Genomic DNA, 24,913 nt, shown 5'->3' on the forward strand with positions numbered 1-24,913 from the left:
TTACTCTGATAAAAAAGTTAAAATATGTGGCTAAATACATAGAACAAAGAGATCTAAGATATAGCAGGTCCATGTCAGACCCCTAGGAATCTGTGCAGGTAACCCACTTCCTTTGTCCCCAGCTGCCTGGTGCTGGTATAATAACTTTACTCTTCCTTGAGAAGTTTCTCATTTTATTTTAGCTGACTCTCAGCCTTTTATTGTTTGCTGCTTTTTCTTAAGATATCTTCCCAATGCTGAAATCATAAACTCTTCCGTATTTCCTAAAAAAGTACTGAAGTTTTGTTTTTCACGTGTAAGCCCTTGATTAACTTAGTATTGATTTATAGAAGGTAAGGGTTAATTCCCATCTTTCCACGTGGACAACCAACTGGCTTAACACACTCACACACATACACACAAATACTGACCCTGAGGCGCCTAGGGGCTCAATCGGTGAAGCCTCCAAACCTCAGTTTTGGTTTCAGCTCAGGTTATGATCCTATGGGCCCTAAGATCGAGCCCTGCCCAAGGCTCCCGGCTCACGGGGGTCTGCATGAAAGATTCTCACACTCTGCCCCCACCACCTTCACTCACACACACTCTCCCTCCTTCTCTAAAATGAATAAATCAACCTTAAAAAAAAAATACTGACCCTGATAAGAATAAAAAAATGCAAATTAAAATAGAAATGACTTTTCACAACTCAAATTAGCAGAGATTCTTCTAAATGATGACTTGAAAATGTACTTAAAAAAAAAACTTGGTTCTATGCAACTCTTAAAAATATTCATACTCTTTGACCCAATAATGCTGTTTTTATAACTCTTAAAGAAATAACACAAAAGCATAACAATGTCCCCCACATTATCACATATGATACAAAAATAAATTTTCATTTTAAGAATTAGAAAATATTCATGGGACTCCTGGGTGGCTCAACTGTTAAGCGTCTGCCTTCAGCCCAGGGCGTGATCCTGGAGACCTGGGATCGAATCCCACATGGGGCTCCCTGCATAGGGCCTGCTTCTTCCTCTGCCTGTCTCTGCCTCTCTCTCTCTGTCTCTCTCATGAATAAATAAAATCTCTTTAAAAAAAAGAAAGAAAGAAACATTCTAATTTCCAACAGTCTGAGAACTGTCAACAAAATGCCAGCACATCTACACAATGGAACCTTAGGGAACCACTAAAATTGATATTTATACACGGTTATAAATAACATGAGGGAAAAGTTCATATTGTTCATTTGTTAAGTGCAAACACAGGAAACAAAATCATATGTACAGTGTGGTCTCGATTATGTAGGAAGAATAGGGAGGCACACCAGACCAGAAAGAAATGCAGCAGAACCACCATCTGGGCCACAGAATGCTCTGTAAATACTACTTTCAATACTTTATTTTCAAAATAATCTGTAAATATGGAGGTTGTATAAGGAGGTCTGTGAGTTTGTTTGTTCTTTAGTTACTTTGCTAAAGGGAATAGCTGAGTAAATCCATCAGGATAAAGCAAAATGCAAGGCCTTTTCTTGGCTTTCAGTTAGGCCACGGCTGAACAGAAATATAAATCAATAGTTAAGAATTCTGTATTTTCTTTTTTTTTAGGAGAACCTAGGCAGCCTTCTTTCTCCTCACTCCACCCAAAACTAGTCTTTGCCAATCTGACATTTAATTTTGATTGGTGTGTATATAGTCAGGGCCTGGCCTGAAATACTCAGTCTAAGTATTACATCAACATAGAGCTAATTAATACAGACTTACTATATAAATATTAACCCTAAAAGAGTAATAAACTCACCAGCTTTTCAATGACCATCTTTACTCCCTGGTCAGCTTCTACTCCACGCTCAATCGTCTTCATTCCCTAGCAAGTAGCCTCAATTCCCTTTCCCACTCTTACTCTGAAATACTGTCTTGGCAAAACGACAACACTGCTGAACTCCGGCTCTGCCCACGCCGCGCCCGCCCCGCACAGGAAAGTGTGGCTGCACAAACACACACCACTCTGCCTGGTCTCACTGAAAGTCATGACCATGAACGTCAGGTGGAGCCTTCAGGCTGCCTGGAAGTCAAACCACATCTCCCTGATGCATCCACCGTCCCGTTCTATGTGTTTGCTGGCGCCGTAACACTGACCCCCTCTGTTTAATCTCAGCCCGTGGCCCCGCTTCTTACTTCACTGAGAAAATCAGGACACGGGAAGACAACTTTGGACAAAACCATCCCGCTGCTCTAGCGATCCATGCCCCTCTCCTCGGGGCCCCCTCCATTCATGTACTAGATCTCCCTCACCTCCCAAGGCCCCCTCTCTACTGTATCGCTTCTAAAAACATCATTTCTCAGATACACGAACAAACCTGTCTCAACCCTACCTTCCCTGCCAACTCTGGTTCTGTCTCTTTAATCCCCTTTGCAACAAAACACCTTGGGAAAGACGTGCTTACTGGAGGCCTACTCTTCCTTTCCTCCTGTTTTCCCTTCTGCCCACATCAGAGACAGGAACTACTCGAGTCAAGGTCCCCAGTGACGTGTCCACTGCCAATCCGGCAACGATTCTCGGGTCTTACCTGAGATGCTCTCCCAGCAGCATGGGACACAGCTCATCAGTCCTTCCCAGACGACACGCAGGACAGCCCAGCACTCATGTCTGGACATTTTTTCTCCATCTACACTCACGCCCCAGTGACCTCACTCACTCTCATGCCTGAAATAGCACTGATGTGTCCCCTACTCCCAAATCCACATCTCTAGTTAGACTAGTTTTAAGTCCACTCCCTTCCTGACACTGCCATGGTCTTCATGGTCTTCGGGATACCCGAGCCTAAACACGCTCAATACTACACTCTGGATCTTTTCCATCCCAGCCCCACACCTGCTCTACGTGCAGCCTTTCCCACTTCAGTCTATGGTTACTCTGTTCTTCCAACGGCTCAGATCAAAACCTCCACAATCATCCATGGCTCCTCTCTCTCACACATCGCACCCAGCGTCCTGTCTCATGTACCACACAGAGTCCAATCACTTGTGGCTGCCAGCACGCTGCCCCATGCTACTATCCTCTCTCATCTGCATTACTTAACTGCCTCCCAATTTGTTTCCTTGCTTCTTCCTTTGGCCCCTCCATGCTTTTCTCCACATGGCACTGGTGCTTAGGGAATTGGCACAAATGCTGATAGTGCCGAGTAATGAAGTCCCTTCTCTCTGACCCAGGAGCATCTTATCTTCTGGCAACATCATGAAACTGCCAGGCTTGCACACTGGGTGAAATCTCCTACTCATCACAGTTCTTAACAACTACATGCAAATAAAAATAAATGAAAAATAGTAAGTGCAATAGAATTGCTTTGACTTCTTTTTAGGGCCTCCAAATCTTACATAATAAGTGTTATTTTAAAAAGTAATGAATGAGGTGTGCCTGGGTGGCTCAGTCAGTTAAGCATCTGCCTTTGGCTAAGGTCAAGATCCCAGGGTCCTGGGAACAAGCCCAGTGTCAGGCTTCCTCTCCTCCATGCTCATGCTCTCACTATCTCGGTGTCTCTCTCAAATAAATAAAATCTTGGGGACACCTGGGTGACTCAGCGGTTGACATCTGCCTTTGGCTCAGGTCGTGATCCCTGGGTTCTGGGATTGAATCCCACATCAGGCTCCCCACATGGAGCCTCCTTTCTCCCTCTGCCTACGTCTCTGCCTCTCTATCTCTCATAAATAAATAAAATCTTTAAGAAATAATAAAAATAAAAAATAAATTAAAACATGAATATTTGCATGGTTACAGAGGTAAATAAAGAAATTCAAAGATAATCAAGTAAAATGGACTTAAAATTGTCATTTAATTTAAAAGTTAATGAATTAAGAATAAATTTATAATTACAGCTCTAATAAATTTTCAAGTGATTCTCTCCCACTCTGTAGGTTACTGACACAAAAATATAGGATAGCACTAGTTTGCTGTTTGACACTGACTATCTACTTGGTGAGTCTGTTTTCCTACATAAAATAAAGAGGTAGACATCTAAAGCATGTCTAGCTCTAAAAGTATCTGATTCAGCAGAAATAAAAATATGCAGACTTTTTAACCTGCAGAGCACAAAATTTTACATGAGCATTTCTAAGCATCTTTTTAACTGTGTTCAATACATTTCTATTAAGCTGAGTATGAAAATGTTTATAAATCCAATCATTCAAAATGTTAAGGGAACTGGCTTATAAGAATTGACTAATGAAAATAAATTCACTCCTCCTTAATTTTTTAATTCAGATTTTAACATTTAAAGATTTACTTATTTACTTATTTATTTATTTTTAAAGATTTTATTTATTCATTCGAGAGAGAGGCAGAGACAGAAGCAGGTTCCATGCAGGGAGCCCAACGTGGGACTCGATTCCGGGTCTCCAGGAGCAGGCCCTGGGCTGAAGGTGGCGCTGAACCACCCGGGCTGCCCTATCATTTAAAGATTTAAAAAGCACACTTGGGGTACCTGGCTGGTTCAGGTGGTGGAGCAGGTGACTTTTGATCTTAGGTCATAAGGTCAAGCCCCATATTGGGTGCAGAGATTAAATAAAAAATAAAATATTGGGATGCCTGGGTGGCTCAGCGGTTGAGCATCTGCCTTCGACACAGGGCATGATCCTGGAGTCCCGGGATCGAGTCCCACATCGGGCTCCCTGCATGGAGCCTGCTTCTCCCTCTGCCTGTATCTCTGCCCCTCTCTCTCTCTCTCTCTCTCTCGGTCTCTCATGAATAAATAAAATCTTTTTAAAAATAAATAAAATAAAATATTATTTAAAAAATGAAAAAAGTAGCAGACCTATGTACCAGTTTATCACTATTAGGTATATACATATTAAATTTTTAGTGTGTACCTTTTTATACCTGTCTAGACACTTACCGATGTAACAGCTAAAAACTGAGCAAGTTCCTAAACAATTTCACAACTCTTACTGCCTATGACACAGAATGGACTCATTGGTTAAAGTACCCAGTAGAAAAGACCCTTTGAAATTTTTCTTTTTTTTTTTTTTTACAAACTAGTAACAAGTAAGGCCTAAAGATCTATGTCTGCTGCTTTTTTCATCTGGCTTTACATATTGAGGGAAAAACTTAAAAAAAAAAAAAATCAAGATATTGATCCAAGAGGTCCAATATCTGATGAAGAAGAGCTTCAGTCAAGAGAAGAAAATGAAAGCGAAGAAATGATAAAAGAAACCTTGAAAATTTTCCTGTAACTGAACAACACAGAGCTCAAGACTGAAAGGATCCATGGAAGGCTCAATACAAAGAACAAACAATAATCAGGCACGCCGTGATGAAATTTTTAGGAGATAATAAAATGGTACTAAAAGCTTCTCCAAAAAGAGGAAAAAATAACATACAAATGATTGGGAAACAGACAGCAACTAACTTAGTAATACTGAAAGCTGGAAGTCGGTGGTACAACGTCTTCAAAATACCAAGAGAAAATTTATTTTCAATATGGCATGCACTCACAGCGACTCCTCGTCATGGGGAGATCTCCAGGTGAAAGCAGACCAGATTCCAAGGAAGACGCCAGAGGAGCCTTAGGCCTAGTGCAGACTTGGTGAAAGCAAGAAATAACCTCTCTTTCCACACTAAAATTTCAGAGTTAATCTGTCACTGCAGCATCACCTATTCCATCCTGACTGAAACAATAATCTAGATTTCTATACACAGCCAGACTGTAAGTTACATATCTGGAACATACATGTTTTTGATAAGGTCTAAAAAAAAACCCAACTTCTTCATCACCTTTCTCAGGAAGTTACTAAGAGAATGAGCTCCATCAAATCAAGGAAGTAAAGTAAGAAACAGAATGCAGATCACCTCACTTAGGAAAGAGGAGAAAAGAATCTGTAGGTTGATGTTACAGTTCCAGCTGCTCAGACTGTTTGAGATACAGTCCCTGCCGCCCATGGCTCTTCCCAAACACAGGTCAATGGTGACCTCCTCCATGAAGACACAAACCCAAATTCCCCACCTCCAAGGAGTAAATGAAAACATCCGCACCAACCACAAGAAGAGCTGCACATTCAGGCTCCATTCTAAAACCTGCTAGAATGTGGAACAGGACTTTGGGCTGATTACTTAATCACCCTTAGTCTCTTTCTCCAACATCTATGTAAGGATGAATCAGAAGCTTCCTTACAATTCTAAGATGCAATAATTCTGCAAATGCACAAAACTACTAAAATCCTAAAACAATTCTATGTGTTACATGCTTACATATCCTGACAGTCTGTGACATTTGGTAATAATATTATTCCCTAAGTATATTTTTTTCCACTTTCAAAAGCAATGTCAACAGATAAAAATGACTGTTGTCGCGGGGATGACATTTCCTTTAAAACCAAAATTAAGCTTCAGTAAGAATCATCTCATTACTAGAAACACCAAAACAAAATTTGCAAAAGGAAAATCATACAAAGTAACAGTCTCCCCAAGAGAATTCACCTTACTTCCAGGTGTATTCACCTTGCTGCTTCAACCATCCAGTGCTTCTGGGGTACCCAGAATAACACCTATCGCTAGAAGAACCACCATCAGCACTGCCAAATAATAGGCTATCCAGAGCATGTGACGAATACACCTTTTCTAAATCGTTCTACAGAATAACATCAAATTCTTAAAATTGTTTTTGATGGAAATCTTTCCTATTAGGAGCCATATATTCCTCTGTTCTCTTAAAAGGGAACCCTTAAACACAAGCATGTATATCCAATATAATCTCATGCTGTCACTGAAGTGCTATATATAGACAGATGCCTCTATAAATGACCAAATTTACCTGTTGGAAAATTTCAGGATGGCATAGTGACGTCTTCAGGTTTACTGATGCTCAGATAACGGTTTGTCTCCCGGGCCTTCAGAGATATGCCGTCTTTTCTTCTTTCTTTCTTCTCTACTAAACAGTCTGCTCCCAAGGACAATGGGATAGCCACCGCTCCCCAAACATAGTCTCCAAGTGTGATGCCCTTTTAATAATTTTAAGAAAACATTTCAGTCTGATGGCTGTTAACAGTGATAAAAAAAAAATACATATATATCACAACAGTGTGAAAACAAGAGCCTGAAGCTTTGCAGAAGGCTGAGAGCAGTACCTTTTTTGTTCTACATCTTCCATCACCTGACTGCAGTGACCCAGTGCCAAGCAACTCAATAGCTGCTCACATTTGTAACCTTCCCGATTTTAGTAGCTGGCGCCGTTAATACTTCTGTGGGCTCCCACTGTCTTTCCTCCTTTATTTTCGTTTTTCTTGTCTCCTTGGTCTTATGCCCTTTCCCCCCACAAGGCTTCCTTAACAAGAAAAACCAAGTCTTACATACATGTTACCGATTACCCAGACTGCTCCCTTTAACTACTCAGTTTATTTTAAACTAATTATTACTATTAGCATGTACTATATTCCAGGCACTGAACCCATACATTTACATGCATTTTCTCATTTAATTTCCACAACAACGCTGAGAAAGGCACTATTATTATTTTATGGATAAAGCAATTGGACAGAATATATTTTAAAAACCTACCCTATAAAGTCACAGAGCTAGATCTGCAGACTTCTGAAAGACTGCCTTCACTAGCCAGTCAGTTATCTAAGCCTCCGACTTGTCTGATTCCAACTGAGGTTTTTCGAGGCTTTTTTCCTCCTGCTGAATTCCGCAACATGTAGCTGAGGATGCCAGAGGTTCCAGATAACCGAGGGTTTACCTTACCAATCTACGTGAGCTAACATCAAGGGAAATGTGCTTTGGAGCTGTGACTCTCCACACGCTATAGATAACTATGCTTCCAGAAGTGACAAAGGCCTGTGGATCTTCGTGAACGGCCAGTTGGACATGTAAATCAATCAGACCCATGTTATGGCTCTACAGTCAAAGACAGTTCTTGGGGTATCTGGCTGGCTCCATCAGTTGAGTATGCAACTCTTGATCTTGGGGTCGTGAATTTGGGACCCCTGCTGGAAGTAGAGCTGACTTAAAAAACAAAACAAAACAAAACAAAAAACACAACAGTTCTCTGTGTGTAGGTAGGGTGACCTGGGGCCTAAAGTTATAATAATTTTGGTCTTATTCATGCTGTGATTTATTCAGGTGAGCAGATCAGCTCAGAATGGCATAAATAGGCAACACAAAAAAAACCAACAGATTTCTCACCATCTACACAGCACATCCCTGCCTTTAATGTGTAGATAATAACGTAAATACAACTGGCACTTTCTGTATCGCGTCCCCACAGGATGTGTTAGGGAGACACAGAAGAACCACGGAGGACCACATTCTGCCCATGTGGGACTTACATAAGGAGAAAGACCAAAAGAAAAAGTAGTTACAGACTGCGGTAAATGTTATGATGGAAACATACAAACAGGGAAGATGGGACCACTGAAGGAGCTGTATGAGGAGTAGTCAGGAGAGACTTCCCTGATGCGGTGAACCTGGCATTAAGATCTGAGAAGGAATCAACCATAAGAAGAACGTTCTAGGCAAACAGAACTACCCTATGAAAGATGAGGAAGCCAGCAGCAGCCTGGAATGTGAGAGAACAGAAGGGCTACAGGGTGACTCCGTGGTGAGGAAGAGAGAGTTGGTCAAGATGAACTGAAGAACTAGGCAGAAATCACATGGCCCATGGCGGAGAGTTTGGATTTTACTTTATTTTTTTAAAAGATTTTTTATTTATTTATTAGAGACAGACAGAGAGAGAGAGAGAGAGAGGGGGGGGGGGGCAGACACACAAGCAGAGGGAGAAGCAGGCTCCATGCAGGGAGCCCGACGTGGGACTTGATCCCGGGTCTCCAGGATCACGCCCTGGGCAGAAGGCGGCCCTAAACTGCTAAGCCACCAGGGCCGCCCTGGATTTTACTTTAAACACAATATATGTTCACAACAACTCTGTCAGGCAGATTTAATACCCTCACTTGAGCCCCACAGAAGAAGTAAGGCTCGGAGAGGAGGTAAAATGTGTTCAAGGTCACAAAGCTAGTAATGTATACTAAAGATCAAACACCTCCAAAAAGTCCTCAGTATGGAACACAAGAATTCAAATCTTAAAGGACTTTATCTGAATATGTCTACTCTTCAAACATCAGTAAGACCAACGGCCACCAAAAAATAATCAAGAAAAATGTCATGTTTGTATGTGTCATCAGAGACCCTCAAGTGGGTTTAAAGTAAAATGTGCCCTTGGTTCTAATGCCTTCACTTTTTGTTAAGCTAAACCAGTGTACTCTACAGAATACCAAATTAACCACAAAAACATTAATGACAATTTCACTGTCTATACAATTTAAAATATGTCCCAATGCGGTTTCACTTTTACTGTGTGAACTACTCTTTCGATCTGTCTAGTCATACAAGAAAGTTCCCCCTTTCTATGACATACACTAGTATTATAAATGTCTCCCTTGTAAAAGCAGTAATTTTACAAAAATACTCAGGCACCACAGATGTGCCATTTCCAAAACTGGAAAAAGATTAGGGATGAGGACCAAGAACTGAAATAATCTTCACTTCCCATAAAAGATGCAACAAACAAAACAGCAAAAGGTGATCTTAGCTTGGTCATTTACTTACCTACCTACCCTATTAAATGTCAAAATCAATGCATGCACACTACTAGTTATACTACATATAAATAACATGGGGTGCCTGACCTCATAGTCAACATACTTGTGTATCAACCCATTCCACATGACGGTATGTTCTTGAAAGACAGTAACTACCACAAATTCAGAAATGGACATAACATTTCCTTTTTTCAGACTATATTGTGACTTTTAAGTAAGATCATGCAATTACTTCTACGAGCAAAATAAAAAATATTTACTATTTTTTAAAAAGATTTTATTTACTCATTTGACAGAGAGAGAAGACACAAGCAGGAGGAGCAGCAGGCAGAGGGAGAGGAAGCCTAACACAGGGTTCGATCCCAGGACCCTGGGATCATGCAAGCCAAAGGCAGATGCTCAACTGTGAGCCATGCAGGCACCTGATATTTACTATTAATAACACAAACGTTTCCTGAAAACTGATCACAACGGAGAAAACTCTGGTAGTTTTCTCTGAGAAGTTACACAAGACAGTCTTAGGCAGACCTTGTTTCTGTTCCCCAAAACGGCCACTGAAAGGGATACTCAGATGGCAAAATGGGTAGGACCCCAGGCAGCACAGCAGACCTTGTCCTCCCAGGTCGTGGTGCGGCCTAGGTCAAGGACACCCAAACCCCTCCCCCTCTCACTCCCTGGAAGGTGCTGCCTTGGGAAGGTACCACCTGACACTGAGGGTGAGCCCCTAAGTCCTGGGGAGCCCCTATCTTCTCACTAAAAGATGGGGAAATGGGCAGTGCCAGGTACCCCGTACCAATTTAGGTGGCATCTAAAGAGCCTAATAATAAAAGGGAAAAGTATTTCAAAAGAGATGTTGCCTGGAGACCCTTAAAGGGTAAAGGTTCATCCTTAACCAGAACAAACAGTGGAAAGTACTCGTCAAACCCCAGAGAGTAAGTTCTTCTGAGAATCGTTATCAAGGGACGGTCGGTGAGCCAGCTTCCCCAAAGACAAGGAGCAAACACCAGGGAAGGTCCAGAAGGGGCTGGGGTGACCCGCTGGGTTCAGAACAGGGGCAGACGGTGAAAGTTAAGGCATCCACTGCCAGGTGATGCAGCAGTGAGGAAAACTAGAAAGCACACAGGAAAAGAGAAGCACCGCAGGCTGCCTGTGAAACTTGTAAACAATACCACTGATGCTTTTATTTTTCTTTTTAAAGATTTTATTTATTCATTCATGAGAGAGGCGGAGACACAGGCGGAGACACAGGCAGAGCTGGAGAAGCAGGCTCCATGCAGGGAGCCCGACGTGGGACTCGATCCCGGGTCTCCAGGATCGCGCCCTGGGCCGAAGGCAGGTGCTCAACCGCTGCGCCACCCGGGCCGCCCCCACGGATGCTTTTAAACGACGAGGATGATTCGGGAGGCCCGGGTGGCTCCGCGGCTGAGCGCCCGCCTTCGGCCCAGGGCAGGACGCTGGGGTCCCGGGGTCGAGTCCCGCCCCGGGCTCCCTGCATGGAGCCTGCTTCTCCCTCGGCCTGTGTCTCTGGGTCTCTCATGAATAAATAAAATCTTAATAAGATGAAATAAATGGCGATTCCCCACGGCACTAGGTATTCCCTTTAAAATTCACTCATTCAAATAAGCGCCGCGGATCTCATGCCGGAGCGCGCTGGGTCTTTGAAAGTCAGGATCCAGGTGTGCGTCCCACGGCGGGGAGCCCGTCACACACCTGGTGCTGAGGGGCCGGCACCGCACTCGGTCGGGCTGCGAACGGGCCGCGACTCCAAGAAATGCGCGACCAGGGCGGCGTCTGGGAGCGCCCCGCGCCTCCCGCAGCCGCCGGGTCCGCACCGCGCCGCGCCGCGGGCCGCCTCGTGCACGGCCTCGCCCAGGCCGACCGGCCCCGACACTGTGCGCCGCTCTCGGCAGCCCGAGCTCCAGCGCGCACGGCCAGCGGGCCCTCGGCCCTCAGTGCCGAGCAGCGGGGCCGGGAGCCGGGAGCCGGGAGCCGGGGCCGCACCCCCACGCGGGAGTTGGCGCCCGCCCGCCGCTCGCAGCCCAAGTTTTGCGCCAGGACCCGCCGCCCGGGACGCCGGTGGCTGCGCCCGACGCGAGCCCCCACCGTGGCACCAAGTTGCCAACTCCGGGGGCAACTGAAAACCGAGGCCTGTGGGCTCCGCGGCCGCCGCTCCCCCGCAGCCCCAGCGGCCCCGTCACGCGCCGCCCTCCCCGCTCCCCGCTCCCCCCGGCCCGCGCGGCCTCCCGGGGGCGGGGGCGGGGGCGGGGGCGGGGGCGCGGCCTGGGCCTCCCGACCCGCCGGGGCCGAGCCCACGGCCAGGACCGACCGACCGACCGGCCGGCGCGGCCCGGGGGGGGGGGGGGGGCGGGGGGAGCCGCGCAGGCCCCGCGCCGCCGCCCCAGGCCTCGCCGAGCCCCGGCCTCTCGCCGGCGGGGCCGCGGGCAACAAAGGCGGAGGCCCGGCCGGCGCGCGGCGCACCGGGAGGCCGAGGGGTCGCTCGGCGGAAGCAGGCCTCGGCCCTCCGCGCCCGGCCCCCGCCCGGCCCGGCCTCCCCGGCGCCGCTCCCCGCCGGCCGGGCCTCGCGCGGGGACCTCGGCTGCAGGCGCGCCGGCCGGGCCGCCTCCCCGACCCCGGGCCGCGCGACGGGAGAAGCGGCCCCCGCCCCGGCCTCGCGGCCGACGCGGCGGAAAGCGAAGCCCAGACCAGCCTCCGACGCGGCTCCGCGGACGCTCACCCGGCGGCGGCCCGCTCCGCTTCCTCGCCCAGCGCCGGCGCGACTGCCGCGCTCGGCCCTCCTCTCCCGCAACTCCTCCTCCCGCCTCCTTCCTCCTCCTCCTCCTCCTCCTCCTCCTCCTCCTCCTCCTCCTCCTCCTCCTCCAGGAGGGGCGCGCGGCGGCGGCGGCGGCGGCGGCGGCGGCGGCTGGGCCCGAGCGCCGGGCGGGAGCGGAGGAGCCGAGCGGGCCGCCCCGCGCCCTCCAGTCGGCCCGTGGCGCAGGCGGGCGTCCGGGCGCGGGGGGCGGGGCGGGGCGGGCCGAGCGGGGGCGCGGGGGGCGGCCGAGGGCGCGGGGGGCGCGGGGGGCGCGGGGGGCGGGGCGGGGCGGCCGAGGGCGCGGGGGTCGGAGCGGCGTCCGGCCCTGCGCCCCCCGCCCGAGCGGCTGCCTCCCCGCCCCTCTCCCCCTCCCCTCCCCCCCCCCCCCCCCCCCCCCCGGCGCGGGGAAGCCCTCGGGGCCCGGGGCTCCGGCTCCCCCTCGGCGCGGCGGCGAAGCGCACCTGGCGGCGGCCCTGGCCCGGGCGCAGCGGGCTCCTGGCGGCACCGGGGCCCGGGGAGGGAGCCCGTCCTTCCTTCCCCGCCCCTTCTGCAGCCTCATGGCGAAGCTGGCCTGGGCGCGAGCCCGCCGCTTGCCCCCCGCCGGCCACTTCTCCCCTCGGCGCTTGAGCGTTTCACCCCGCGGAGCGCGGTGCGCGATGCTCCGCCGCCGGGTCTCACGGCGGCTGATGGAAAGTTGCGTCGTGGGCAGCTTGACTCACTTCTTTGGAAACTGATGAAGGTGCCACTGACGCACGGCAAGAACAGCAAATTTTATTTTTGTCAATGAGAAGCTACAGGACAAAAACGTGCGTTCCTCTTTCGGTGGAAAGTGGTTCAAGATAGGTGTCCTTAAAATCTAACTTCAGGATGGTTGACTTTCAAAGTTGTGTTTCTTTAATAGGGCCTTTAAAAAAAAAAAAACAAGGCTAGGGGAGAAAAGGAATGTTCAAGTGGGAATTTATATCTGAATTACATCTCAATAAAGCTGCTAGTTAGAAAAGGTTCAAGTAATTGATCTTAATTACTATAAACGTCTAATTACAGTATTCGCCTAAACAAAATCTAGATTAATAATTTGAAAATTGGATTATCAGGAGATTTGATCGCTTTTTATGACTGGATGGCACCTGTAAGGCTGGTGTCATTTGCTGTGTGTGATTCACCAGACCCTTGTTATCTTCGGTTCTTAACCTGAATTTATGTGTAAACGTGTACCCTTATTGTTATCCTGATAGAAGTGCGACTCAATTCTCAAAGATCTAATTGCAGTGAGTGTAATCAAAATAGAATGGGAAATATCAGAAAGGGAGACAGAACATGAGAGACTCCTAACTCTGGCAAACGAACTAGGGGTGGTGGAGGGGGAGGAGGGCAGGGGGTGGGGGTGACCGGGTGTCAGGCACTGAGGGGGGCACTTGACGGGATGAGCACTGGGTGGTATTCTGTACGTTGGCAAATTGAACAACAATAAAAAAATAAATTTATTATTAAAAAAATTAATAAAGTGCTAAATGGTTTAAAAAAAAAAATAGAATGGTCAGAGGGGCACCTGGGTGGCTCAGAGGTTTGGTGCCTGTCTTTGGCCCAGAGCATGATCCTGGAGTCCCAGGATCAAGTCCCACATCAAGCTGCATGGAGCCTGCAGCTCCCTCTGCCTATGTCTCTGCCTCTCTCTCTCTCTGTGTGTGTGTCTCTCATGAATAAATAAATAAAATCTTAAAAAAAAAAAAAAGGGGGGCAGCCCAGGTGGCCCAGCAGTTTAGGGCCGCCTTCAGCCCAGGGCGTGATCCTGGAGACCAAGTCCCACATCAGGCTCCCTGCATGGAGCCTGTTTCTCCCTCTGCCTGTGTCTCTGCCTCTGTGTGTGTGTGTCTCTCATGAATAAATAAGTAAAATTTATTTAAAAAAATTAAAAAAAAATAGAATGGTCAGAGAGGTTAGCAGGAATACCAAGTAATAATAAGCAAACTTTTCAACCCCACCCCTTCTTGTTTTAAGCCCCCTCCGAAAGAGAATGGGTGAGATGGATTAGAGATCTACGCAGCGGGCCTGGTGAGCAGAGCTAGCAAGCACCTAACTTCTCCAGCAGAGAGGATCACACCTTGGGCTTCTGAGTCTGTCACAGCTGGTCAGCATCACACGGCTACTACGGGGCAGAGCTGAGATTCAGACTTAGTTCTGACTCCAGAATATGAGATCTTAAACACTAGATTAAAATAATAGTGGTAATAATATTAGTAGTACAGCAACAACTATAGTGTAAATTATTAGTGGCTAAATACACTATTAAAAACTTCATGCTCAGCTGAATTCCAAGCAGCGTCTTGGCTATATATTCAGGTTTTCTCATCCAAGCCTCCTTTCTATCAGCAATTCCATCTCCCTTTGGGAGAAATCTTATCTTTGCTTCTACTCAGCATAGCTGAGAGGCGTGCCCAGGAATAGCACTCATGCCCAGGACTCTAACCCTGGGGCGGGAGATTCAAACAGGAAGGGTGCAAGACCCACCCTAGTAGGGTACCTGGATCAGATTGTTCCTGGTGCCAACCCCTGATAGCCTCCTAATAAACTCCCGCTTTGCTCCAGATAACCAATTTCTGTTGTATGGAACCATAAACGCTGCCTGATAGATATACTGTATTTTGCTAAAAGATGATAATGGCAAAGGGTCTTATTGAAACTATCCTGTTTAGGCAGCATGGTTCCACCTGTTCCTCCTAAAGTCATAGCTTCTAGAGCCAGAAGGACCTTTACTGGACATCAATATCCTCATTTTATAGAGGAGGGAACAGACTCAGAGATCATATGACTCGTCCAAGATGACAGAGCTAAGAGCAGCTGAGTCATTCCATCTCCCCATTTTCAGTCTGGTTTGATTTCTAGTATTAAATAAATGTCTTCCCTTTTTCCAGAATCGAGGGGGGGGAGGGAGAAGCATCCCCAGACTTTCTCCTTTTCATTGCCTTTCTGTTGCCTCCTGCCTTCCTGTCTTTGAAGGTCTCAAGCTGTCCTCCACTCGTTCAGGTTCCTTGTTGGTACTTACACTGTGTTAAAGAATGTCCCCCGAAGATTCACAACCTGCTTAGAACCTCAGAATGTGCCTTTGTTTGGAAGTGGCATCTTTGCAGATGCGGGTAAGTGGGTATGAGCTCATACAGGAGTAGGATGAGACCCTTATCCTACATAATTGGTGTCTTTATGAGAGAAGAGACACAGAAGCAGATAAGTAGGGGAAGACAACATAAAGACACACAGGGAGAACTCTAGGAAGGCAGAGACTGCATCAATTCGCCCACAGGCCAAGGAATTCAAGGATGGCTGGCAGCCACCAGGAGCCAAGAAGAGGCCAGAAAGCATTCTCCCCTAGAGCCTTCAGAGACAGCACAGCCCTACCAACACCTTGACTTTGTACTTCAAGCTCTCATAATCATGAAAGAATATACATGTGCTGTGTTAAGCTTCCAGTTTGTGGTACTTTGTGGTGGCCACCGTGGGGAATGAATACAGGACTCCTAGGCCCACCCGCCCCATGTGCCTGCACTCTGGAAGTCTCCTCCCAATTCTAGCTTCTCTCTGGACAGCCTCCTGGTTACTAGAGTGACCATAGGTCCCAGTTTGCCCAGACCAGTACCAGGTTATGACTGTTGTTCTGGCACAAAAGTTCATAGTGCCACTTGTCACCTCAAAACTGTTCCAGCTCAGACAATAAATTCCATGTGCACCTTGCCTTTCTCCTAACCTGTAAAACTGTGACTCAGTTAACCCAACATCAAAGCTCTTTGAGAATTGGACCCAACCTACTTCTCCAGCCTCATGGTCTATTTCTTCTCGATATCACACTTGGCTAGGCCAGCACTGGCTAGGCCACACTGGCTAACTCTGTCTCCAGAGAGGCCCAGCCCTGTGCCTTCACTCATGCTTTTCTCCCTTCTGAGAAAGTTCGTCCATTTCACCCCTCCCCTACCTTCTGATTATTTCTGTTTATTGTTAATCTTATTGTCAAAGTTCAGGTCTGCCCTGTCAGAAGTGATGTCATCCTATTTAGAAACCCCACCTTGGGTTCAACTTCTTTTAGAGCACCCTTCACACTTTCCCCTAAATTGCAATAATTCTCTATCCTTCTTGGAATGCAGATGCTTTGCCTTTTTTTTTTTTTTTAAGATTTTATTTATTTATTTATTTATTTATTTATTTATTTATTTGAGAGAGAGAGAAAAAGCACAAGCTGGGGGATGGGCAGAGAGAGAGGGAGAAGCAGGCTCTCCACTGAGCAGGGAGCCCAGGGTGGGGCTGGATCCCAGGATCCTGAGATCATGACCTAGCCCAAGGCAAACATTTAACCAACTGAGCCACTCAGGCTTCCCAGCAGATGTTTTGTCTTATCATCTTTGCATGATGCTGCTAGTACCTTGAGTGAAGAATTTTCACATAATAGGGATTCAAGAAATGTTTGATAAATAAATATGAATATTCTATTCCTCTCTCCATCTACTTAAGAATAGCCTGGTGATAAATGGGCTTTCAAAACCCTTTTAAAGATCCACTTCAAGATATAGGGTGGCTAGTTTGTCCTTTTCAAAGTGACACATACCTGCTTTCTGGGAAAATGTGCTATTTTGAACAGCAGCTAGATCCTGCAAGCTGGGAACGTGCTGAAGTCAAAGGAACGATGCCTATGTTCCAGAACAATGAGCTCTGAGGATGTTTAAGATCTGATAGAAGGTATGTGGGTACCTGTTGACTCAGAAAGGTGACACTCGAACAAAACATTGTTCCTCTAGGAGTCCTTGGCACATCAGGCTTAGCTTCACGTTGTTCTCTATTTCACATCAAAGATTCCTATTTGCAGACAATTTAAAGAAATAGCTCACTCTTTCTTACCCTCTCCACTTCCAGGATCCAGGGCCCCTCTGATTGCTTCGGAATCTTGCACTTATGTAACACAATCCTGTTGATTTACGGCAAAAAAAAAAAAAAAAAAAAAAAAAAAAAAAAAAATATATATATATATATATATATATATATATATATATATATATGTGTGCAAAATACCCTTTATTGTGAGGAGTTGATGGCAATGTATTTGCCTCCTAGACATTTAGGAGGCATGTTCTATTCCAGAGAATAACCCCCGCCCCTCCATTAAGCCAGCAATGGAAGAATGTTTTAGAATTCTTCCCTAGAGTCAGCAGAGAGCCAGAACTCCTATGGCCAGCTCAGGGTAGTCTTGAACTGCCATCGCTGCTCTGGGTGACACTACTACCTGGACACATTCCCATTTCTTAGAGAATCCCCTTTCTATGGCAGGACAGAGTGAGTTGCTAGCTCACTGGGTTCAAAAGCTAGGGCCAACATTTACAGAAAAATAAACTTCTACCTACGTTTGAGATTCTAAAACACTAAAAAGTCCTGACAAACCATAAAAAAGAAAAAAATACTGTGCTTCCTCTGCCATTGATTAATATTCTATATTAGAACTTCATTCCTTTAGATTTGGAGTGATTGAAGTACAAATACATTCCTAGAAGCAATAGCACTTTCAGGTGTCATTACCCTGTGATCTATACATTACAATCATAGTGTTATTTGATTCTTGCATCATTTTTAACCTTTTTTATCTAGGTGTTCCCCAATTTACCTGTGCAATTCCATTCTAAGAGTTTATTTGTAATTTAGATTATAAATTCAATTTACAATGTAATGTTTCTAAGGAAAAATGCAATGTTTAAATGGTCATTAGATTCCCAGATTTTCTCCTCTACCCAACAAAAAAGCTTATCATACAATGAAATTATACAACTAGAATGAATATTAAATTCTCTTAGTGATCCAATACAAGATATACCATGTGAAAGCTATCCTAGCATGTTAGTAGTAGGCTCCAAAGGAATGTGTAGCAACTGGGAACCACAGGGTTCAATAAATGCATCAGGCCTGAGCTCCCAGTAGGACGGGCTTTCAAGGGCCCAGAGGGTATCAGAGCCTTGGATAAGGGAACTGCCTAGATTCAGGGCTAGGGCTGCCTTCCAATCTAAGCAGGAAAATTCAAGTAGGGGTCAGAGAAAAGTCAAGGTTGAAAGGAAAATTTCCCTTTGGAGCCCCTAGTATAAGTATTGTGTTAGGTACTGGTGTGAGTTAAATCACATCTCCCAAAAGATATGCTGAAGTCCTAACCTCCATACTAGTGAATGTGACTTTTTCTGAAAATAGGGTCTTTGCAGATGTAATCAACTTAGATTGAGACCAAACTGGATTTGGGTGGACCCTATTCCACTGACAGATCCTTGCATGGGGGAAATCTGAATAAAAACACACAGGGGTGGACACCTGGGTAGCGCAGGGGTTTAGCATCTGCCTTCAGCTCAGGTTGTGATCCCAGAGTCCTGGGATAGAGTCCTCCATTGGGCTCCAGTCCCCCATTAATCTCCCCCGCAGGGAGCCTACTTCTCCCTCTGCCTGTGTCTCTGCCTCTCTCTCTCTCTCTGAGTCTCTCATGAATAAATAAATATAACCTTTAAAAAAAGAAACACAGGGAGCGCAAAGATGGAAGGGGTGTGCAGAGAATAGAGTTCTGCAGCTCTAATCAAAGGAATGCCAACAACTGCTAATGAGGACCAGAAGCTGCAAGAGGCAAGGACAGATTCTGGCCTAGAGCCCTTGGAGGGACCATGGCCCTGCCTGCCGACACCTTGATTTCAGACTTAGAGCCTCCTGAGCTAGGAGAGAATGCATTCCTACTGTTCCAAGCCACCCAGGTGGTGGTACTTTGCTACAGCATCCCTAGGAAAGAACACAGGCAATTTACAGGGCCCTCTCATTCTAAGGCAGAGACCCAGTCGTGGAGACTGCTGAGTTGCGTGGAGCAAGACTGCACCTTCCAACTCATTCAATATCCAACAAGTATTTCTTGAGCATCTATGTTCCAGGACATACACTACGTCCTGAGTGGAGGGGATATTTCAGCAAATGTTAACAGAGCACCCACTGTATCGTAGTCACAGTTCTTGGTGTGGTAGATAAGGAATAAAGGACGTTATTTAAAGTGCCCTTAAAGGGATTAATTTAATAGGAATGGGGGAAGAAAGGGGAGGAAAGAGTTGACACGAAATAAGTAAGCAAATGAACAGAAAGGCCTAGATTACAAATGTGCTACTGATGAGGTAGATAGTAACTGGGCAAGGATTGGTGGCCCTTGTATGAGTCAATCCAGAAGGGCCTCTCTGAGGAAGTCATCCTCATTCTGAGCCTCGAAGGATGAGGATGAGAAAAAAATGTGGAGATCTAGGCAGGGAAGCCTTTTGGGAAAATCTCCGAGGTGTAACAAAATTTGGCATATTTCTGGGCAAAAGCAAACTGGCATGGCTGGAACATGGTAATGGGTCAGGAAGAGATGAAGGGGAATGGGGCGGGGGGGGGGTGGTGGTAAATCATTTCAGTCTTATACATAGGGAGTTTTAGTTTTATTCTGAGTGATGGGCAGTAACAAGGGGATGTTAATCGGGGGTTGGTGCAAACTAGTGCACACTTTAACAGATCTGTCTTCTCCCCGAATGGAGAATGGATTTTCTCAGGACTAAAGGTGAGAAGTAAGAAGAGTAGGAGCCTCGAGGAGGGGTGATGGCAGTTTGGAATGGGGTGGAGGTCACAGAAGTAAACTGAATTCGATTTGCTCATTAGGACCTTAAAAAGAGGTGTGCAACTAAGTCAAGAGCAAGACGAAGGAGTTCTGGTGATTCTAATACACATCTAGAAGTTCTTTGACACTCTCCTCCCCTTGAATTTGGGCTGTTATGACTCTCTTTGAATAAACAAAGCAAATTTATTTAAGAGAAAGTTTATGCTGCCCAGGGGTCTCCATAAGGAAATGAAGACGTGAAGGATTGGTGAAAACTGAGTTTCCACCCTGAGTATGGTGGATGGTGAAAAGTCACATCAAGATATGACAAAACAAAGAGTTTGAGTTAAGTGGCGCAAACTGGAGGAAACTTAGCAAGGTGTTCAGAGCCCTCTCAGTGTCCCTTTATCTCTGGAGATGACGATGCTCCTTTCCTCTGTGATAGAACACCTCTGACCGGCTTTGGGCGAAGCCCAGGAACTCCTTCAGCTTCAAACATTCAGTATGTCAAGGAGTCATATATTTGGGGTTAGGATGACCTGAATCCCACCAATAAAAGCCTAATTCCTTACCAGAAATTTTGTTTTTCGGGATCCCTGGGTGGCGCAGCGGTTTGGCGCCTGCCTTTGGCCCAGGGCGCGATCCTGGAGACCCGGGATCAAATCCCACATCGGGCTTCCGGTGCATGGAGCCTGCTTCTCCCTCTGCCTGTGTCTCTGCCTCTCTCTCTCTCACTGTGTGCCTATCATAAATAAATAAATTTAAAAAAAAAAAAAAAAAAAAAAAAAATTTAAAAAAAAAGAAATTTTGTTTTTCCACTGTCATTTTTCAAAGGATATAAACCCAAAGTGTAGAAGAAAAACTTCTCTTCTGACCTCTTCAATCATAATCCTGCAAATTAAACTGACAAAAAGACAAAATAACAGGCAAAAAGGCATATATTTTTTATTGATGTTAATATTTTTATGGGCATGGGCTTCACGGAAAAGAAATAAGAACCCAGAAGCACCTGGGTGGCTCGGTGGGTTAAGCAGCAGACTTTGATTTCGGCTCTGGTCATGAGGTCTCATGATGTCAGGGTCATGAGATCGAGCCCCTGCATGGGCTCTGAGCTGGGCGTGGACACTGTTTGGGGTTTTGTCTCTCCCTCTCTTTCTTCCTCTTCTCCCTGCTGATGTACACCTGCTCTCTCTCTCTCTCTCTCCCTCAAAAAAAGTAAAAAAGTAACCCCCCCCAAAAAAAGTAAAAACCCAAAGAAGCATTTAGAATTGGGCTTATATGCAATTTTAAGAAAGGGCAATAAATTGTAGAGAAGTAACTAGACAGAGGAAGAGTGACTGGGCTCTAGGGAAATAAATTGTGGGAAGGAGACTAGGAACTACACAGTGATTAAGAATAAGGTTTGTTACACAGACTCATCTCATCTCTTCTCATCTCAGGGCCTCTCTGATCCTCCTGGAAAGAACACCCTACAAATAGAAATGTATATCACCTTTACAGAGGGAAAAATGTGCCCTGCTTTTTGGAAGAAAGGAGGAGGGAAAGAGCCATTCCTGTGTCTGCTGTTTCCAATTACCTTTAGCTCAAAAGCATCAATCACTATGCCCAAGGGACATACCTTGGCATGGTATACACTGGCCACCCTCAGAAATTAAAAACTGCTACAGCGATTTTAGGGTAGCTATCTTAGAATTTACTATTCAGCTACATTCTTGAAGGTTACAGCATACCTTAAATGTGCTGAAAGTCAGATTTATCTCAGAGAAAATACTGCAAGGGTCAGACATTGGAACTGTAAAAAAGGTAGCATTATATCACTAAGCGAGGAACCCAAGGCAAATATGTAGAATGTAAGTAAATACGTAAGGTCACCAGTCAATGGTTAGTAAGGCATTTACACTAATTATACTTTATATAGAAGTAATTTTAGTCTTTTCAATTAACAGCAGACATTTGAAAAGTAGGAGGTTTGGGGGAGTGGGAAGGAAAAATATTGGTCATGCAAACATCTTGTTGCATAACAATAATGAGCATACCTTTGGTATTGGTATGAATAAAATTCCCTATCCTGAGTCAAATCTTAGCAGTGGCTGGTCAAAGGACTTGACATCAAAAGGCACTCTCTTGGAAGGAAGTGTAAAAATGTTTTCAGTGAATGGTTTCCCGCCAGCATCCATTTTAATGTCCCTTCGGTTCAGAGTTTCAGAGTTTCGGTGGAGGTTGGAACAATAGGTGCTAAGGGCCCCCCACATTAAGTGCTAATCTATGCCAGATCTATGCCAGACATGCAAAAGGAGTGGCTCCAAACCTGTTTTGCCTGAATTAACCAACCCACCTAGCTTCGGGGTACAGAAGAAAAGAAGCTTGCGTGTCCCATCCTTCAATGAGGGGGGAAAAAAGGAGTTGTTTCCTCCCACATTTAAAGCCAAATGATGACAAGCTTCAGAAAAACCAGAGAGCTTGATCTGTGGCCTTGGTATGAGTTGTTGAGGCCTAATGTCAGGTTCACACATGCGCCCCAAAGTGCGGCAGGCCAAGGATACAGGAGCCAACTGATGACGGGCTTCCTGGGCCTGTGGACAGAGCTGGAACCAAGCAACTTATGAAGGACCTTGCCTACAGTGTTAAAGAAGTTATTCTGATTCTTGTTAAGACAGGAAGGGAGACTTTCTTGTGATAGATGTCAAGACTGTCGTAACAGGGGAGAGAGACTGGCTTCCCTGGGAACACAGTAAAGACAAGTGAGGATTTACAGCCCATAGCAGAGTGAAGGGGCCAGTGGATGGACCACTATTAAGTGGAGACAGGAAGGCTGGGGGGGGGGGGGATTCTTGCTACATCATCACTATGTTGGGAGGAGACCCAAGTCACCCACAAAGAAGCCCAAGTGGGCAAGAACTGGGGCCTCCTGCCAACAACGGTAAGCCATTTGGAAACCCTAGCCCCACATCAGCCTTCAAATGACTGCAGCCCAGCCCATGTCTTGCCTTCAAAGTCAGAAGAGACCCCAAGCCAGACCCACCCAACCAAACCATTTCTGAGTTCTTGGAACAAAGAAACCAAAATATTGCTTGTTTGTTTGTTTGTTCATTTATAGGATTTTATTTATTTATTCATCAGAGACCCAGATTGAGAGGCAGAGACACAGGCAGAGGGAGAAGCAGGCTCCCTGCGGGAACCTGATGCGGGACTTGATCCAGGACCCCGGGATCACACCCTGAGCGGAAGGCTGATGCTCAACCACTGAGCCACCCAGGGGTCCATGTGTTTATTGTTTTAAATCACTAAGTTCTGGGATCCCTGGGTGGCGCAGCGGTTTGGCGCCTGCCTTTGGCCCAGGGCGCGATCTGGAGACCCGGTATCGAATCCCACGTCGGGCTCCCGGTGCATGGAGCCTGCTTCTCCCTCTGCCTGTGTCTCTGCCTCTCTCTCTCTCTCTGTGAGACTATCATAAATAAATTTAAAAAAAAATTAAAAAAAAACCTATTATAAAAAACAAAATAAATCACTAAGTTCTGAGCTGATTTGTTATGCAGTAGTAGAGAACTAATATTACCCTATGTTATAACTAAGGAAAATAAGGCACAGAGTGGTTAAATAACTTGCTGGTGTCATGCAGCTAAAAGTGACAAAATTAAGATTTGAACTCCCATCATCTGGTTCAGCACGCCTCCTTAACCATGGCACACTTCACCTCTAACCGCTTCAAGACAGTGAGGTGTGATGCTCAGCATGGGGATGAGTGGGACCTCTAGGTGTCCGGCAGGTACTTGAGTATGCCCTTGTATTTCTGTCCACGTTTTCAGTCTTTTATTTTCCAGAATTTTGAATAGATCTTATTTTTAGAGCAGTTTTAGGTTCACAGCAACATTGAGCAGAGAACACTGATTATTATTTTTTTAACCATCAAACCTCTGCATGTACTTGAACTTATTCAGAAGCCAGTAAGGATCAAACATTTTATAATAAAGATTCATCTGCACTCTTATCACTAAAACTATTTTTGTGAAGGAAACATTTTCTTTTACCCTGATGTACCTCTCTTCATTGTTAATTGTAACCTGGATTATTACAATTTTTATTCGTAACAGACTGGATGTCTGATTTAAATAACCTGATGAGGTACTAATGCTTTAAGAAAATAACATTCAATGTCTACTTGTGAGGGCTCAAAATATATAAACCGCTTAATCTCCGAACCTCATGTCCTCATAAAAAGAAGCCACACGCCCTGACCTCGTTCTTGGTCTCATCTGTCTTTCTGGTTTTCTCTTTACTGTTGACACCAGGATAATCACCTTGCCATGTCCATGGCGACCACATTAACAATATTTTGCGAGGAAGAAACTATAAAATAATTACATGGAAAAGGGAGTGAGTGGAGCAAACCACTTTTCCATGCTCCCTCATTCCTCAACTTTTGATCGTGAGGAGCTGGGAAGGTAGAGTTAGCTTTCAACTATCTATTAATAAGTATCACAAGCTAAATACTAAGTCAGCCACCTATGCACATCTTTCCCCTCTCTCTTTGTTACCTCTAGGTTGTCATTTCGAAAAAGTATGACTTCAAATGAGACCCAGAAATAGAAGAGGCTGTGTGCACCAGCTTAGGAAAAGCACTTGGCAAAAGGGAATAAACGAATGCCTACCCAGAATTTAGATATTTACCTTCAGATACTTACCTTTCCATTGGCACACGGTGCATAGTTCATGACAAGAGCAAGCCAACGTCTATGAAACATAAACGATTTTGACTCAGATCTTTCAAAATGGTTTTCTAACAGATCCGCCCTTTGCAGTGTTGCTGAGTGTGCGTCAAGTCAGGAAAAATCTGGCAACTCCAGGACTTACCTTGGAAAGAGAAAGCAAAGACCTAGGGAACTATTAAGGAAACATCAGTGTGATTCAAATTTCCTTCTGTCATTG

The 24,913-nt window shown here is 45.7% G+C and overlaps 1 protein-coding gene across 9 annotated transcripts in view; it reads right to left on the reverse strand.

The window, feature by feature from the left end:
• SOCS6 (suppressor of cytokine signaling 6) overlaps positions 1–12,998 on the reverse strand; it is a 76,120-nt gene extending 63,122 nt beyond the window's left edge. For 2 of the 9 annotated variants that reach the window (XR_007411715.1, XM_025422029.3), the window contains exons 1-3: positions 12,298–12,393; positions 7,095–7,291; positions 6,782–6,968 (exon numbers count right to left, since the gene is read on the reverse strand). The gene's annotated coding sequence lies outside the window, so the exon portion shown is untranslated. Of the gene's footprint in view, positions 1–6,781; positions 6,969–7,094; positions 7,292–12,297; positions 12,424–12,833 lie in introns of those variants that run through there. The other 7 variants (XM_049111943.1, XM_049111945.1, XM_049111944.1 and 4 more) reach the window with 6 other exon arrangements.
• Positions 12,999–24,913: the final 11,915 nt, after the last annotated feature.

Source organism: Canis lupus, chromosome 1 (genome assembly GCF_003254725.2).
Source record: "Canis lupus dingo isolate Sandy chromosome 1, ASM325472v2, whole genome shotgun sequence".
Classification (NCBI taxonomy): domain Eukaryota; kingdom Metazoa; phylum Chordata; class Mammalia; order Carnivora; family Canidae; genus Canis; species Canis lupus.